This window comes from Thunnus albacares, chromosome 24 (genome assembly GCF_914725855.1).
Source record: "Thunnus albacares chromosome 24, fThuAlb1.1, whole genome shotgun sequence".
NCBI classification, from domain to species: Eukaryota; Metazoa; Chordata; class Actinopteri; order Scombriformes; family Scombridae; genus Thunnus; species Thunnus albacares.
Window position 1 is genome coordinate 14993547 of NC_058129.1, and position 15226 is coordinate 15008772.

Consider the following 15226-nt stretch of genomic DNA (forward strand, 5'->3'; position numbering starts at 1 on the left):
GCCACCTGTCTCGCTGACAAGCTCGCCCCCTTTTGTGGCGCTTTCCGTTCGGAGCAAATTACGCTCGTCTTGATGAATTGAGTTTTTATGAGCGTTGCTGTAGCGCCTGGGCATCCTCTTGCCGAGCCAGGGACCATCAGGGGCCCAGGGAGATTTTTCTAGTCAATGGGCAAACGTTTGGAAGAATGTCGATTCAGGGAGGGGGGGGGTGAGAGGAAAGAATCAGAGTGGTTTTTACCTAGAGCTCATGTCTTCTATCAGGGTGGTTTTTGTCCACACTGTCTGCAGCTGTATTCCTGCCATGTTCTTACACCTGTCAGCGTTTGTTTCCCTTCCTTTCTCTCTCTCTCTCTCTCTCTCTCTCTCTCTCCTCGTCTTGCATCCTTGTTATTGTTTACCTCTCTCGCCCGAGTGCTGGCCCTGATCTGAGATTTGAAGAGCGAGCAGCAAGAACAAAGGCTTCCTTCAGAATTGGTTTTCTCTGAGACACAGCTACCTGATGAGTCTGCCGGCGAACTATCTCCCTCCTTTGACTCTGTGTGAACATTTTTAATTAACAGGGAGGTGCGTTAACTCGATGATAAGCACCCCTGATAAGTTATAACATGATTCATAATTTATAAAGATTTTTGCTTTCATCTTCACTAGTTTGCATAAAACTAATTACTCTGTAAATGGTATTCATTACAAAATATATTTTCTCTCTTTCCACATAGACGCGTAAATCACGGCGCCCAGCTACCAAGTGTTGCTGTGGGACTGGTGAGCATGCAGAGAAGAAAGGTAATGATGAGCTGTTAGAGGCGGTGTCAGGGGCAGACCTGCCTGTTTCTGTTTGCACTCAACAAGCGTGTTATGCAGCTTTAGATTCATTATACTAACCGCTGCAAAGTGCCGCACCGAGTCTGAGTTTACATCTCAACTGATGTAGACAGGTAAGTCAGAGGCCTTCGCTTTAACAAATGCATGACGTGTTTGTCTTGGCGGTTTTCACTCTTATCCTGAAGATAGCGGACACTAATGTGACACCAGATGCCACATGATGTCACGGGGCCAAGCGTTTGTATCCATTTACTCTTGTTGAAATTTAGTATTTTGCAAATCAGACAAAAAGAGCATCAGAGTCAATGACATCCAAGCAAAAAAAAATGCAGATTATTTTTCTTTGTGAATTTCCAAAAGGAGGCCAACAAGCTGCTATCTTTAGCTCTACTGCAAGCAAAAGGATGCTTTAAACAATGTTTATCAAACTGATGCTGGACTCTGTAAGATTTCTGTGTCTTGACGCATTTTTTAAATAATGTGTTTATTATATTAATAGTTGAGACAGGAAACGAGGGGGTGTTGTTGTGTTGTTATCAAACTGCAGACATTTCAGTTATATGGCATGAATCTCAACTAGCAGGCTACCGGGGCGCTAGCCAGATATCTGAATTTTGAAACATCAGCAAGCAAAAACAAGCTGCTACTGCCAACATTATCTGTCTACATAGAGTTGATAATGACCGTCAATAATAGAATGTTTCATTTAATTTCATTATAAATGTCATTTATATTTAGTTTAGATAGAAAAAGGTTTGTGCTCAAAAGGTGTCAGTTATGTTGCTGGTATGATGTCAATATGATTATCAACGGATCATTTCACTGTCTGTTTTTGCTGAGAACTGCACGTCTCACACTGGTTAAATAGGTGACATAAACATGGGCGTCGAAATGAAAGGAAAGAGGTTTCACGCTGCACATGTGCTGCTTATAGGTGGTGATTATCTAAATATAAAGGTAGTTGTTGTGCACATTTGCAATATATGGGGGGTTGTGGGGGGGACACCCTACGTAGGGCCCCAAAAAGGCTTGTGCAGGCCCTGGCAGGCAACCATAATGATGTAAAGCAGATACTGGTTTTTGACTGGAATTAGCATACAGATCTGTTAAAATAAGTGAAGCTTCCCATGAAAAGAAGGTGCTTGTGTTCCTTCTCTATAAACCTCAGAGAGAGTCTGGCAACTTAACCCCCCCCCCCCTTGAAAAGAAACAACAGCAAAACAACTTTAGTTTTGACGACTAGAGGGGAGCGTAAAAAAGAAAAAGAAGAAGTGAGATGTATAAATAAACATGCCGAAACACATTGCCTGCCTCGCGATTCTGTTTTCAATTCCCATTCGATTAAAGTGTCCCTGCAGGAGCTGGTGAGGTTGGGTACGGGGTGAGGTGCAGAGACATAAATCAAAGCGGTCCAAGGAATAGTAATCCTCGCTGAACATTTTGGACTGATTGATATAAATAACATTGTCCTCGCCATCTGTCCAAAGAGGGACCTTTCCAGTTAGTGTTGAGCGGCAACGGCAGAATAATTAATGAATGGTGTCCTTTGTGCCGGTAATAAAGAGGAGACAAATTATGTTATAATCCAACTGCTGCTCGTTTGTCACAGCCAAATAAAATGTCAAATAAAAGTGAGGGGCCACAGTGTTTGTTTAATGGAGTGCAAGCTACCTGCTCCAGAGTCTGACAGCAGGGTGGGACGGCTGTAAAAAAAAAAAAAAAAAAAAAAAAAAAAAGAAGCAAAGCCTGGATTCGAGTCTGCAGGAATCCACTCGGGCTGAATGTGTGTGGTGCTGTGTGCTGATTATGTGCTGCACATTTAACAAATGTTCACAAATGAAGGAGTTTTTCTTCCAAAATGAGTCTGGGAGCGCCCCCCCCCCCCCTTCCCGTAGCTGAAGGGGTTACTGCCGCATGCCGCATACTGTAACTGCAACGTCCCTGGTTCGGTTCCAGACAGGGACCTTTGTTGCATGTCAGACCGTCTCTCTCCTCTTGTTTCCTGTCTGGCATTTCACTGCCAACTGTACAATAAAGGCAAAAAAACGCCAAAAAAACCTGGATGTCCGTCCTGGAATAAGATCATGATCAATCTGTGTCTCTGACTTTATGATCTCAGTGCTGCTAGTTTCTGCCATAAAAGATATAATTGGTAAAATTAATAGTGCTATATGTCTAAAAAGATGGTTTAGAGAATTCTGGTGGACTATTTTTGGCTTTAAAGGCTCTAAATATGTGATTTTAGCCGGAAAAGAAATCATAACCAGTTATCATAGTTGCAACTCCGCCATGTTTGTTTGCTTCTGAGATGCCTCTAAGGCGTTCTATCGGATCAATCGTGAGAAACTTTGTCTTGAAGCAATGTTAGAGGAGTAAACATCGACTTCGGGATCATTTTTTTCTGTTGGTTTTCCTATCAGATCATTCAGGTTACAGTTAGTGTGATATAAGACTCTTCTGGTGTCAGCGGTCGGGTTAGATAAGGTTGAACATTATCGTTGTTTTTGTTTAAAGTGTATAAAGAGCAGATTCTGGACATTGCGGTGCCCCGAGGGGATTGATGTTTTCTTAGCCAAACAATTTAATTATATTTTATTCAACTTTAGTCACTTAACTTCTGGTCTGTGTCACGCCATAAGCAACACATAGACAACAGTCCGTCAATGAGTACTTTTGTCCATGTATCCTGGTTATAATCATATTAGGGATATGAGAATCATTGATATTCATAAACCTTTAGTGTATTTTACTCCTAAACAAAGGGCAGACTCCGAGTTTCAGGTATTATCAGTATCTGACTTTCACTTATGGATGTTTTATGATCCAATATTTACATTTTAAAGCTGTGTAATGGTGTGAATCACCAGACTCACTTAGGTCTGAATTAAAATGAATGACAAGTGAAAAGCTCTGCATTAAGAAAATACAACCTGCATCATAAGTTTAACTTTATAAACATTCTGTATAATATATAATAATAATATAACTGTAATATTTTGTATAACAGCCTGTCAGTAGATGTCAGATCTGTCGAGACAGGAAGGTCTGATGGGGTTTTAGACAGGCTCTGTTCAACCTCAGCATGAACAAAATACAGACATGTTTAACCAACAGCAGCAGGTTTGAGGTGTGGTTCACTTGTAAAAAAAAAAAAAATTGCCCCTTTTAAAACTCATATTATTAATTTAAACTGCTGGCTGCAGCTTTGTTTTATGGTTTCTGTGCAGTCGGCGTGTTAATGGAGCTTTTCCGACAGCTGTTGTCAGGAGTAAACATCTGGATTTATAACCGATATCTGGACTATGTTAATTTAAAAAAATGCCAAAATCTTGGCATGGGTCACAAATTCTACTTGGGTGGAGATACAGTTGGTGTAATGATGTCAAATATCTTGGTCACCAACTTGCAGATGACTCAATAGATGATGTAGATATTTATTGACAATTGAACGATACACTTATTTCCTCTAATAGTGACTACGGGCCTCTATTTACCTCAACTGCAGAGGGTACCAGGCCTTTATAGGAAGCAGGCTTATACTAGAGAGAGGCCTTTACTTCTAATTCCCTCTGTTTGATAAATATATTTGCTCATCTGCTTCCGTTTGCTCTGTTAAATTTTTGTTACAGCATTTTTGGGGTCGGCCTTTATTTGTTCGTGTATGAACAACACCCCTGGCCATTATAAGAGACCCGGCTTTTAATGATTGAACTGGGCACTATTAGAGGAAATACGGTACTCTGAGTACACCTCGTTCATTGTAGTATTATGTACCGTTTAGAAGTTTTAAGGAGTCAAAGGTCTCATTTGGAAGGAAAGAAAAATAAGAAGGGGGATTAATCCGTCACCATTCACTGAGTCCCCCAACCAAGAGTTGTATTTCTTTTTCTAGAGTTGTAGCACATCGTGTGATCTGTATGCGTTACATGAAACATCTGCTCAGGTATTCATAACCTGAGATCAAGGTTGGATTGCTGTCATTGATCGGCAGAAACACCTAAATTGAATTTGTATCCCTCATCTCACCTCTCCTCAAACCCTGCACCGTCATAACCGGAGCCCAAACCTGAATCTTAAGCCCCTGAGCAAGAGGCTACACCCAGAAAGAAGAAGGAGCTTTGATATTCAGTTAACAAATCTGGATTCTCGTCACAAGTGGCGACCGAGGTGTAAGAACAGGTCGACCGGCCTGAGAACTTACCGGAGAAACCTGAGAGTTTTTACAACACAAAGCCTTCAGCAGACCTACAAAAACTTTGATTTCAAATTGTGCTAAAAGTTTATTTGACCCCAGAATGACTATGGCAGTATGTGACCTATGACCTTTATTGACAAGCAAGTAGGCCAATGAGTGAAATAATGTAACCTGTTCCCAAAAAAACTTCATTAATCGTCTAAAACACAGAAAAATAAGGTAGATCACAGCACTAACATCAACAAAATGACTCTTAATTCTAAAGTTGATTAATGCTGGAAAAAGTTGAAAATATGAGATTTTCAGGAGAAAAACATGATTTTAGGGCTCTATCACTTTCTTTCTCACTAAATTATGATGCCTCTAATTGATGATGTTCCATTTTCATAAATGAGTCGGTTAACAAGCTAATTAGAGTAACGTCTTCAGCTTGAGAACAAGGTTTTTAAGCCTCCATAGTGGAATTATTTGGACACCGTCTTGTCATTTGTAGCACTGTCTTCAATCAATGAGTATTTAAGAAATCCAGTCAGTTGAATGTGGGCTGGAAAACCAGAAATCCCACCTCATCATGTTTTACTGATGAACAACAATGTCTATCAAGCTCCTGTAGATTACTTATGTTCATTTCTTTTGACAAAGAAGAGATACTGTAGTTGTTATCCCTCTAAAATAGGCCGACTGTTCCTAAATCCAACATGCACGTCCCAAAGAATAGGAAATGTTTGCAAATACATCACCTGTTGTGTTGGTGCTTGGGTAACGAGGACGAAGTGCAAAGTGAACTTGAACTGTGAGAAAGTTTGGAGGTGTCTTAGGAGGCAAGGACGAGGGAAGGGCTGCCACAAAGTTCCTGCACGCTAAAGGACGGAGGAGGCAACCCAAACAGGAGTTGAACGCTCCGCAATATCGCCTCCAGGTCCATCAATCACCCTCCAAATTAAAGACAAGGTGAGGCTTAGGCTTCAGCATCCATATTTGACATCAGTCTCACATCAGACAGCGATGAGGACATCACCCAGATCGCGAGGATGCTCCGTAGGTACGATCATTCCGCCCACGTCGGCGTCTCGACGGGGCCTGCATTATCCGCGCCAACAAAAGGAGGAGCCGCTTTGTGCAATCAGCACCGTTCTGTACATATTAAACAGTGCAACATTCTCAACCCAGGTTCATTTTAATTAGAGGGGAATTTGATCACTGCCGTCTCCCACGGGCGCTTTTGATGTTAATAAAACAAGCTGTACCTTCGCAAAGCAGAGCTCTCCTTCTAAAGGAGCCGTGGGGGTGAAGGCGGGGGGGGAAGGGAGGATGAGGAGGGGGTGGGGGGGAGGGAGCAGAAAAGGAAAAGTTCCCTCTTCAAGTCAAAACTACAGGGAGGTGTCAGAGGAGAGGCTGTGATCCTCTGCTGTGTTGGGAAATGGCGGGTGAGAGGGAGCAGAGGCCGATGAGGTGCTCAGAGGGATTATCAATGTCGACGAACCGCATCACTACCTTATGCATGTGGACCATCTAATAATGAACGGCTGAGGTGTTCCCTATTATTGCTCTGACACTTTGGTGTATTCGTTCAATGGATGTTAATAACAAAAGCATTAGAAGATGAGATGAACCACAATAGAGAGGATATTTGTCTCGGTGAAGCTTTCAAATAGCAGACTTGAATAAAAGGTTTATTCGAAATATGCATTTTGGATAAATGGATGGATGATTTTAGGGATGTGATGTTTATGTTTTCAAAATCTAGAGGCTCCAGTCTGCTTAATGTAAGTCGAGTTCCATGATATGATCATTTTTAAGGGTGAATGTTCAGGATTTCAGCACAAAACTCAAAATTAGCATCAAAAATATAAATATCTTGTAAAGATAGTAAAAGTAAGTAAAATTTGCTCTTGCCAGCCCTTAATTTAGTGTTTAAGTAAGAATATATTTTAAATATCCATTTATCCATCCATTATCTTCCATTTTATAATGTGTAGGGTAACCGGGACATTCAAAATAGCGAGGATAACACTCTGGATTAAACCTCAAATGCAACATTAGATATTATCTAGAAACTTTACTAATCCAACATATCAATTTTAGTCAACTTTTATTAACAAATTTATAGTCATGTTATTGATAATCCTCCTCCTAATGAGTTTCTGTGATCAAAAGGGTCAGTTCATGAAAATCACAACACATGCAGGTACTTTATCCGCTTTAAAAACTTCTGTCTTCAACCCAAACACAATGGAAAACATGCTGTCAATAGTTTTTCTTATGGATTATTTCTCTTGAATTAGTTCTAATGGAAGCTGTCTGTGGATTATCCAGAGTGAGGGGGACACTGGTTCTGGAAAAAGAGGTATGCACCCCAAATGAGAGATATATAGCTCAAAAATTTAAGCACACAACACCAAAACTATCTGCATGGCAAGATACTAGTAGTGACACAAGAGAAAATATGTTGCAATTTGGGTGAACTGACCCTTTAAAGTCACCATTGGAAAACAATGACATGTGTGGTCTCATTCCAGCAGCAACAGCAACCAGTTTTAATTTTAAACTTTCTATCACCTCCAAAGTAACTGTTAAGGTCTATAATTCAGCGTCTGTGGTTCTAAAAGGTGGATTGCAGCACTAATCATATAGTATTAATGGCTTCAAAGATTCAGTTCAATGTCATATTTTGGAACAAAACTCTTCACCTCTTTAGTACTGACTGTAAAGGCCCATAGTGTTATAGCATTTGCTTTTATTTTCCCAATAAATGAAGTGAACGGTCATCTGTCCCTGAAGTAAATGCTCCATCTCTCCCGTGCCTCCAGGCGGGTCGTTAAACGGCCAAACGAGCGATGGAATGAGTAAATAATTCAACAAATAGATGAATAAATAAAAGGGGTCGGACTCTGCGGTGGTTAAGCAGGAGAGGGGGGGGTGGATGAGAGGAGGAGGAGGAGGAGGAGGGGAGGCGTTCAGCTGGGGAGCCACCTATGGCAGAGGGAGGGCAGCTTTCTCTCTCTGAACATGTACCGTCTGTACAATCCTGAACCTTGGCACCGGTACAGGCATCTGCTGCCGGCCTCCCTCTGCCAGTCCACCGTATATACACAAACATCTGCTTCCCCGCACAAAAAAAAAAAAAAAAAAAAGGGGACACGCAGCACTTGACAGGTCTGCATTTCGCCATTCTGCCTGGCCCCGCTCGCCGGTTCTTTACACAAAAACCTTAATGCATCCTGTCAAGCCATTAGCCGGTGATACGATCAGCTCGCAGGCCCCCATTAAGCCATCAGTGTCCACCTGTGATAAAGACGACCATTTGTTTTCTTAAAGCCCTACTTAATGTCCGTTTAACTCAATTTGTCAGGAAATGTACAACAATTTCCTCCCCCCACGGTCCTGAAATCTGGTCGGGGTTCAAAAACGCAGAGGAGGAGAGGGAGGGAGGTTGTTTTTTTTGTTTTTTTTTTCCGAGGATGCATATTCAAATGAGGGGATTAAATTGCCTCTCATATTGACGTATCGTGTTGCGCGAGCGCTGAGAGGTGGCCTGTGTTTTCCCTCTAAAAGCTGATTTTTGGACAGCAGGGGCAGGAGCTGGAGGTTGTTTGCCTCCATTAGCCTCGGTCCATGGCCCCTGCTCCCTCTCCTGATGCGTCCGTGACAGCACTCTAAATCCGGCCACGCCGTTATTACTGGAGCGCACGCCGCCGCCGCGAGCAAAAGCATAATAACACCTTTTAAAACAACATTGTCCCTGATGCTCGCAAACACACATGTCGAATGAACAACCCCCCCCCCCACCTCCTCCTCATCCCCACCCCCTGTGAGGACACCTAACAGCCACTGAAACATCTGTTTATGTTTTGTCTACAGATATATCATTTGGATTTTTGGAGGGGCGGCGGCGGTGAAATGGGGAACGAAACATAATGATCCTTTGCTGTGTTGTAATCCCAAGCGTAAAATAGCATAAATCAGCTATTTACTCCAAAAGGGAGATGGTAAAACAAAACAAAACCAAAGAAAAAAAAAAAAAAAAAAGGTAAACAACATCTCCCAACGCCATAAATGCATCAGATTGGCACCGGCCCTCGTTTTGGTGTATACGACCGCCTCGGCCGCCCCTTCTTCCCTGGCGGTGGGACGGCAGCTCGGCCAAGCGGGCAGGAAGTGAAGGGGCTCCTGGTTGTGGCGGCAGCGGCACTGTCGACATCTGTCGTGGTTGGAGAGCTCAGTGCACAGGAAATGGGGTGTCACGGCGCGTGCTTGTTGGCCATTATCCTGGCATCCTAATGAAGTGTGGGCAGTTCGCGGAAGGGGGTCTCTGGATGGCATGTTGAATACACGGATGGGCAGAGGCAGCACACACACACACACACACACACCCACACGCCATCCCTTCGCCCTCGCTCTCCCCTTCAAACACCCCCCCCCCTTCCCTCTTCCCTGTTCCCGGTGCCTGTATCCCATCTGCCCGAGCCCCTGAACTGCACCCAATGGGACGGAGGCTGGCCGGGAACGCATGCGCCATGCGCCCGGGCGTTTTCCTGCGACAGGCTGAATGTGAGGCCATTAGGCATCTCGGCACGACCGGCGTGTGATTGGAAACACACAGTGAACAAGTGTCCTCTCGGCATGGATGCTGCCTCACGCTAGGAAAGCTGGGGCTGCGGCGGCGCGGCACCATCAATATACCTGGCCCTAATGGTCTTCGCACCGCAGATCAAGTGGTGTTTGTCGGATTCCTGAAGTGGCCTTAGGTGGTTGTTTATTGACACAACAAACAGAAAAGACTCCCCTGACTGAATGTGTTTCTGCAACATTTCAGCACAAGATGCCCCCGAGTGCACATAATCATACATCAAAATGGCAATTTATAGGAATCTATGGAAAGATGATGGTGTTAAATATTTGAAGAGGTCAAAACAGTGAACATGCATTTGGAATAGAGGAATACTTTGAGTTTTTTTTTTTTTACCTTTCAGTACTTCTAAACCTAAATTAAAAAGGGTTATGTAGTGTAATGATAATTACAGATATTAACAGCATTTTTTTGAGCTCATATTCTGCAGCGAGCGGTGAGATGTTTCCTGTTTTATTTTGTTAAAATGGCAAAACAGTGTATGTTCATTTGGAAGAGGAAGAATACTCTGACTTTATCTTTCAGTTTCTTACATTATAGAAATCTTATATATTACTACTCGAAATGTGCTATGTACTATGTTCTTATCTGTCTGTGAAAACTATAGATATAAACAGGATTTTACTCTTATTTAAGTTTTTATTTTGACAAAATACAGTAGCTAATAGTGAGATGCAACTTCTTCTTTTGTTGATTAAAAATGGCAGTTGATATAAATCTATTGAAAACAGAGTATATCCATCTGAAAAAGAAGAATATCACTTTAATTTTCAATCAGTAATATGAGAAATCTACAAAAAACAATCAATTATCACTAAAAATGTGCTTCTACACAAATTAAAAAAGGTCACATATGGGTCAAACTGACCTTTTTTATCTATATATTGCATTTATCTATGAAAACTAAAGATATAAACAGGATTTCACTTTCATTTGAGCTTTTATGTTGATGTTCTACACGGTAACGAGCTGCTTCCTGTTTTGTCAAAATGGCAATTTATGGAAATCTATGGGAATATGATGCTGTTAAATATGTTTAAAAAGGTCAAAACAGTGTATATTCATCTGGTAAAAGACCAATATTACTTTAAATGTATCCAAAACAAATTTAAACAAGATTTCCTTCTCCTATGAGTTTCCACTCAGCAGCGAGCAGTTAGATGCAGCCTGTTCTGCTTCTCTTCACACAAACGATCCCTCTTCAGGTAAAGAGTCTCTACTTACTTGTCTGCCCATAACTGTAATGGGCTAATGTGCCGAGTAAATGTAGCACTACAGCCCTGAGTGCTTCATCAATACGTCCGACTGATGCAGGACAGAAGGGGGATTATCACGAGCGCCAGATGCTAAGCCACTGAAACTGCACACAATCAATTAAGTCCTCTGTGCATACAGTAGCATCACACTGCAGCCCAGTTTATCCTGGAAAATATCACTCAGCTCACTAACCGAACAGGAACTTGGCTATCTGCTCGTTCAAATCTACAGGCTCTGACTCATCGCTGAAGTTTCTATCTACAGATTAAGAAAGAAGATTTATGGATTATACGTTGACGAGGGTAATCAAGCAGGCCACCAAAGTGCTAGTGAATATGGGAGGTTGAAAACTATCTTATATCACATTTGGTTGCATATTTCTGTTTGGAGACTCCTCATCAGCATCTTTTGCTAAATCCTAATTGGTTATAATTGATAGTATTCATGATAACAATGTATAAAATGGGAATATGTAATGTCAAACCCCTGGCTCGTAGTGATTAACCTGCAGAGACTCTGCAGCTCCTCTCGGCCTTACGGAGATTTATAGTCCTTTCAGCTCGTTGTTTAGCTGTCTAGTTGCAACTTTACTGTTTTGGTTCACTCTCAGAGCTCTCATAGCGTCGTTTCCAGCAGTGAGAAGCTCTAAACACCCACCGTACCCTACCTGCACAGCACCAAACAGCTAACAGACACAGTTAGCTGTAGACTAGCTGGTGAACATAGTGGAGCATTTAGCAGCTAAAGAGCCAGATATTTCCCTCAGGAGTTGGTAGAGAGTAAAAACAGAACTAAAAGAGAGTGAATATTGGACTTACATTCACCAGGTGGACAGAAACTCGACTCCAGATGAATGATAATGTTGTTGCGTAACTGCTGTTTGCTAACAAGTTCAACATATCTACTTAAAAGGTGGCGATATGACCTCTTGTTTCAGCCGAAAGCAGTTAACACAGGTTTAACCTACACAAATCTTAAGCTTAGAGGTAGCAGATCACATAAATAATTTGCATGATGGTCATATGTAATGATACTGGAAGGCCCTGCTGATAGAGGCAGCAGATCTCAAAACGTAGGAAGGGAGGCCATGACACATCATGCATTTAGCTGAGTCTGAAAGTTCATTTAGCCCCTTGAAACGAGTAAATTGTCTCCTGTGGTGTGATATACAGTACTAAAGTGTGACTAGTACTGTACACCCCTCCTCCAGTCTTCCTCTTGGTGGGTCCTGTCTTCAGAGTGGACCAGCAGATATCTTAAGGTGTCTAATGCTGACTGGTGGTCCCTGCTCATTAACAAGGTCAGTTCAGGTCTTGAGCAGGGCTCCTTGTATCCACTGGTGATGATGAGAGTCAAGGAGGAACCTCCAGAAAAGGAGGAAGACCTTGGATTGTTTATCCAAACACCTATTTTGTCATTAGGTTGGTGGCTTTTTGCTAAAAGATTTGCTATTTTGACAAATTTAAAGGAAAAAAGTCAACAATTACTATTAAAAAAGGCTCTAGTATCAGTTTTAAAGTTAATTACTGATGGAAAAGGCTTCATCATTCAGTTTGACCTGCAGTTTTAGGTTAATTTGTAAATTACTGACTGGGAAATGATTATAGCACAAATCTGCAGTGACACCTTAACACAGATCATTTTTTGAGGGAGGTGCTTCATCCTTTATGTGCTTTCTCTCTCTCTCTCTCTCTCCCACACACACACACACACACACACAACTGACAGGTCATTTAACAGCTTAGGTGACAGCGACAGCCCAACAGATTCACAGGGAGGAGAAAGCATCTCAAACGCCAAAGCGCCCAATGATGGACTGCTCTCGTTTTTCACCTGCGAACCACCGCCGAGCGCTTTATAATGACCCGATCTCTTTGTCAGACCCAGCAGGATGAAGGATCACATCCCCCCCCCACCAACACTCCCCCTTTGGCTCATCTACCTGGAGACAAACTGCCCCACAATCCCCTGCGGCGCCTCTGATCCCGACAGAGGAAGTAAACAGTTAACCACATTACCTAACACGTCGTGATGGATGCTGCACCTCTCCGTCGGGGGTCAAGGGTCAGGCAGACCCCCCCCCCTCCCTCCGAGAGGAAGACAGATGAGGCTGCGTGTAGCGGCCAGACACCTCTCTCGCTCAGCCTTGTTTTCTTTACTCCCACAAGCAATCTGATACCTGATTGGCTCTCAAAGGAGCTCCGGGTTTGATGGCACATGATTAACCGCTGCAACACGACCCGGCAGCGTTACGGTAATTACTGGTCCGGCTCAGGCGGAGTTGAGCTAATTTCTCCTCAGAAAATGGATATTAACTTAATAATCTGGGGTTTTCTTCACACATTATGCTTGTATCTTTCACAGATTGCTTTGATGAAACAGTGATCCAACCTGTTTTTCGGTTAATGGAGGGATTTTTACATTCGCTAGTAGCTGCTTCCTGTCACGCAGGAAGTACAGTAATGCGGTTCAGGTTTTGTTTTTGCAGTTAATGGAAGGAAAACTGAGCAGAATTAGCAAAGAAGTGCAATTTATATAAAAAGTTTAAATCTAAGGAAGAAGATATTCCAGTCTTGCCTTCTTTAATTGACCAATCTGAGAAAGTATGATACAGAAACATCAAAGCGCTAAAATAAGAAAAATAACGAGTAAAACTGCTTGAAATGAAAATAAATGAAACAGTTTGAAACATATGATGAAGAGACGGATCAACAAGATCCACAAATCTCAGAAGATCCAGCAGCAACATGTTGAGGTGGGAAAAAAAAAGAAAAAGAAAAGGTCCGTCTGAGGCGCAGGAATGCTGAATCAGCAATAAATGTGTTACAAATGACTTTAACGGCGGCGGGTGAACGCACCAACACCCCCCCCCCCTCCCACCCTCCCCTCACTCCCACCCCCCCCTCACTCCTCCATACTGGATACAGTTTTACCTTTCAGACACTATCAGCCTCGCTGCCTCATCCATCAAAGCCTGTGAACGCTGTTTACCATAAAGCCCTCATGCTCTCTGCTCTCCGCATCAGTCTGGACGCTCTGACATGACGGCGGCCATATTGGTGGTCCTCATATCAGACCTCATATGGCTTTGACTCACTCTACAGCCTGTGTTCCTGGACTGGGGAGGGGCATTATTGACAAGATCTTCTATTAAAATATGTGTAAGTATTGTGATATTTGATATATGATGTATAATATAATGTGAGGATCATTATTGAGGTTTTAAAGAAACAAAAAATAAGTCAATTAGTTATTATTATTGAGCTAGAACCCTCAAATAATATAACAGTAGAGATCTGTAAACATTTAAGATATATCTCAATATTAAAAGGATATTAAATACTATAACACGTCATTAAAATTACTACTTACTGTCTACTACTACTGGTTAAATCATCCTGATGAAGACGAGATAGTCAAAAAAGTTGTTTATTTTAACAAAAATATTGATTAGTAGTCAAATATTACAATCCCATGAGGCTTTGCTCTCTGATGTAAAATGTACCAAATGTCTGATATTCTGTATCTTATAAAAGCTTCATTTACAAAGTAAGAATGTCGGCAAGGATGAGAAAAGTTTCATCCTTTTATAAGAAAAAAAAAAAAAAAAAGAAATGTTGCTGTTACATCATTGACTCGTTGCCTGAAGCACAAAAGGCTTCGGGGTTTTGACGGAGTCGGGATTATTGCAGCAGCAGCAGCAGCAGCAGCAGTTCCAGTTATTATAAGTCTTATTTATTCAGCTTTTGTGAATTCATGTAAATAAAACCTGTCTCACCTGGTTCCCCTCACACCTGCAGGCATGCTGCTCTAATTAACAACTCCATCGCTGCTGGACTCTTTTTTTTTGTTTTTTGGCCCTGATGCAATCGCTCTGTCGCCGTCTAACCTCATGGCATCACCTCTCCAATGCTCTCTGACAGTGAATAATCGTCCGGCGCTTATGCAGCTTATCTGAGTATGTCGAGAACAGCGGCGGTGGCGGCGGCGGTGGGAGAAAAAGAGCCCTTAATCTGCCTATAATCAAATCTGACAGTCACCTACAGCAAGGTGTGGCTCCACGCTGGGAACCAGTCAGCCGAGAGCTCTGATCAGCAGAGAGAAAACTGCCAAGCCATTAATATTAATCGTCCTAATCGGGGGGCTGGAGAGCGGCGGAGTGATCAGAATGCACTACAAGGTAAAGCTCGGCACTGCGGGGCGAGCAGCGCGCTGCAGCGCATCAAGGTAACGCTTCGTCGTAACCCGCGGCGGTCTATTTGAAGTAGGTGAAGGGAAGCCAGGTTTTTGTTATTGTTAATTACGCTCTTTGTAGTGAGTCT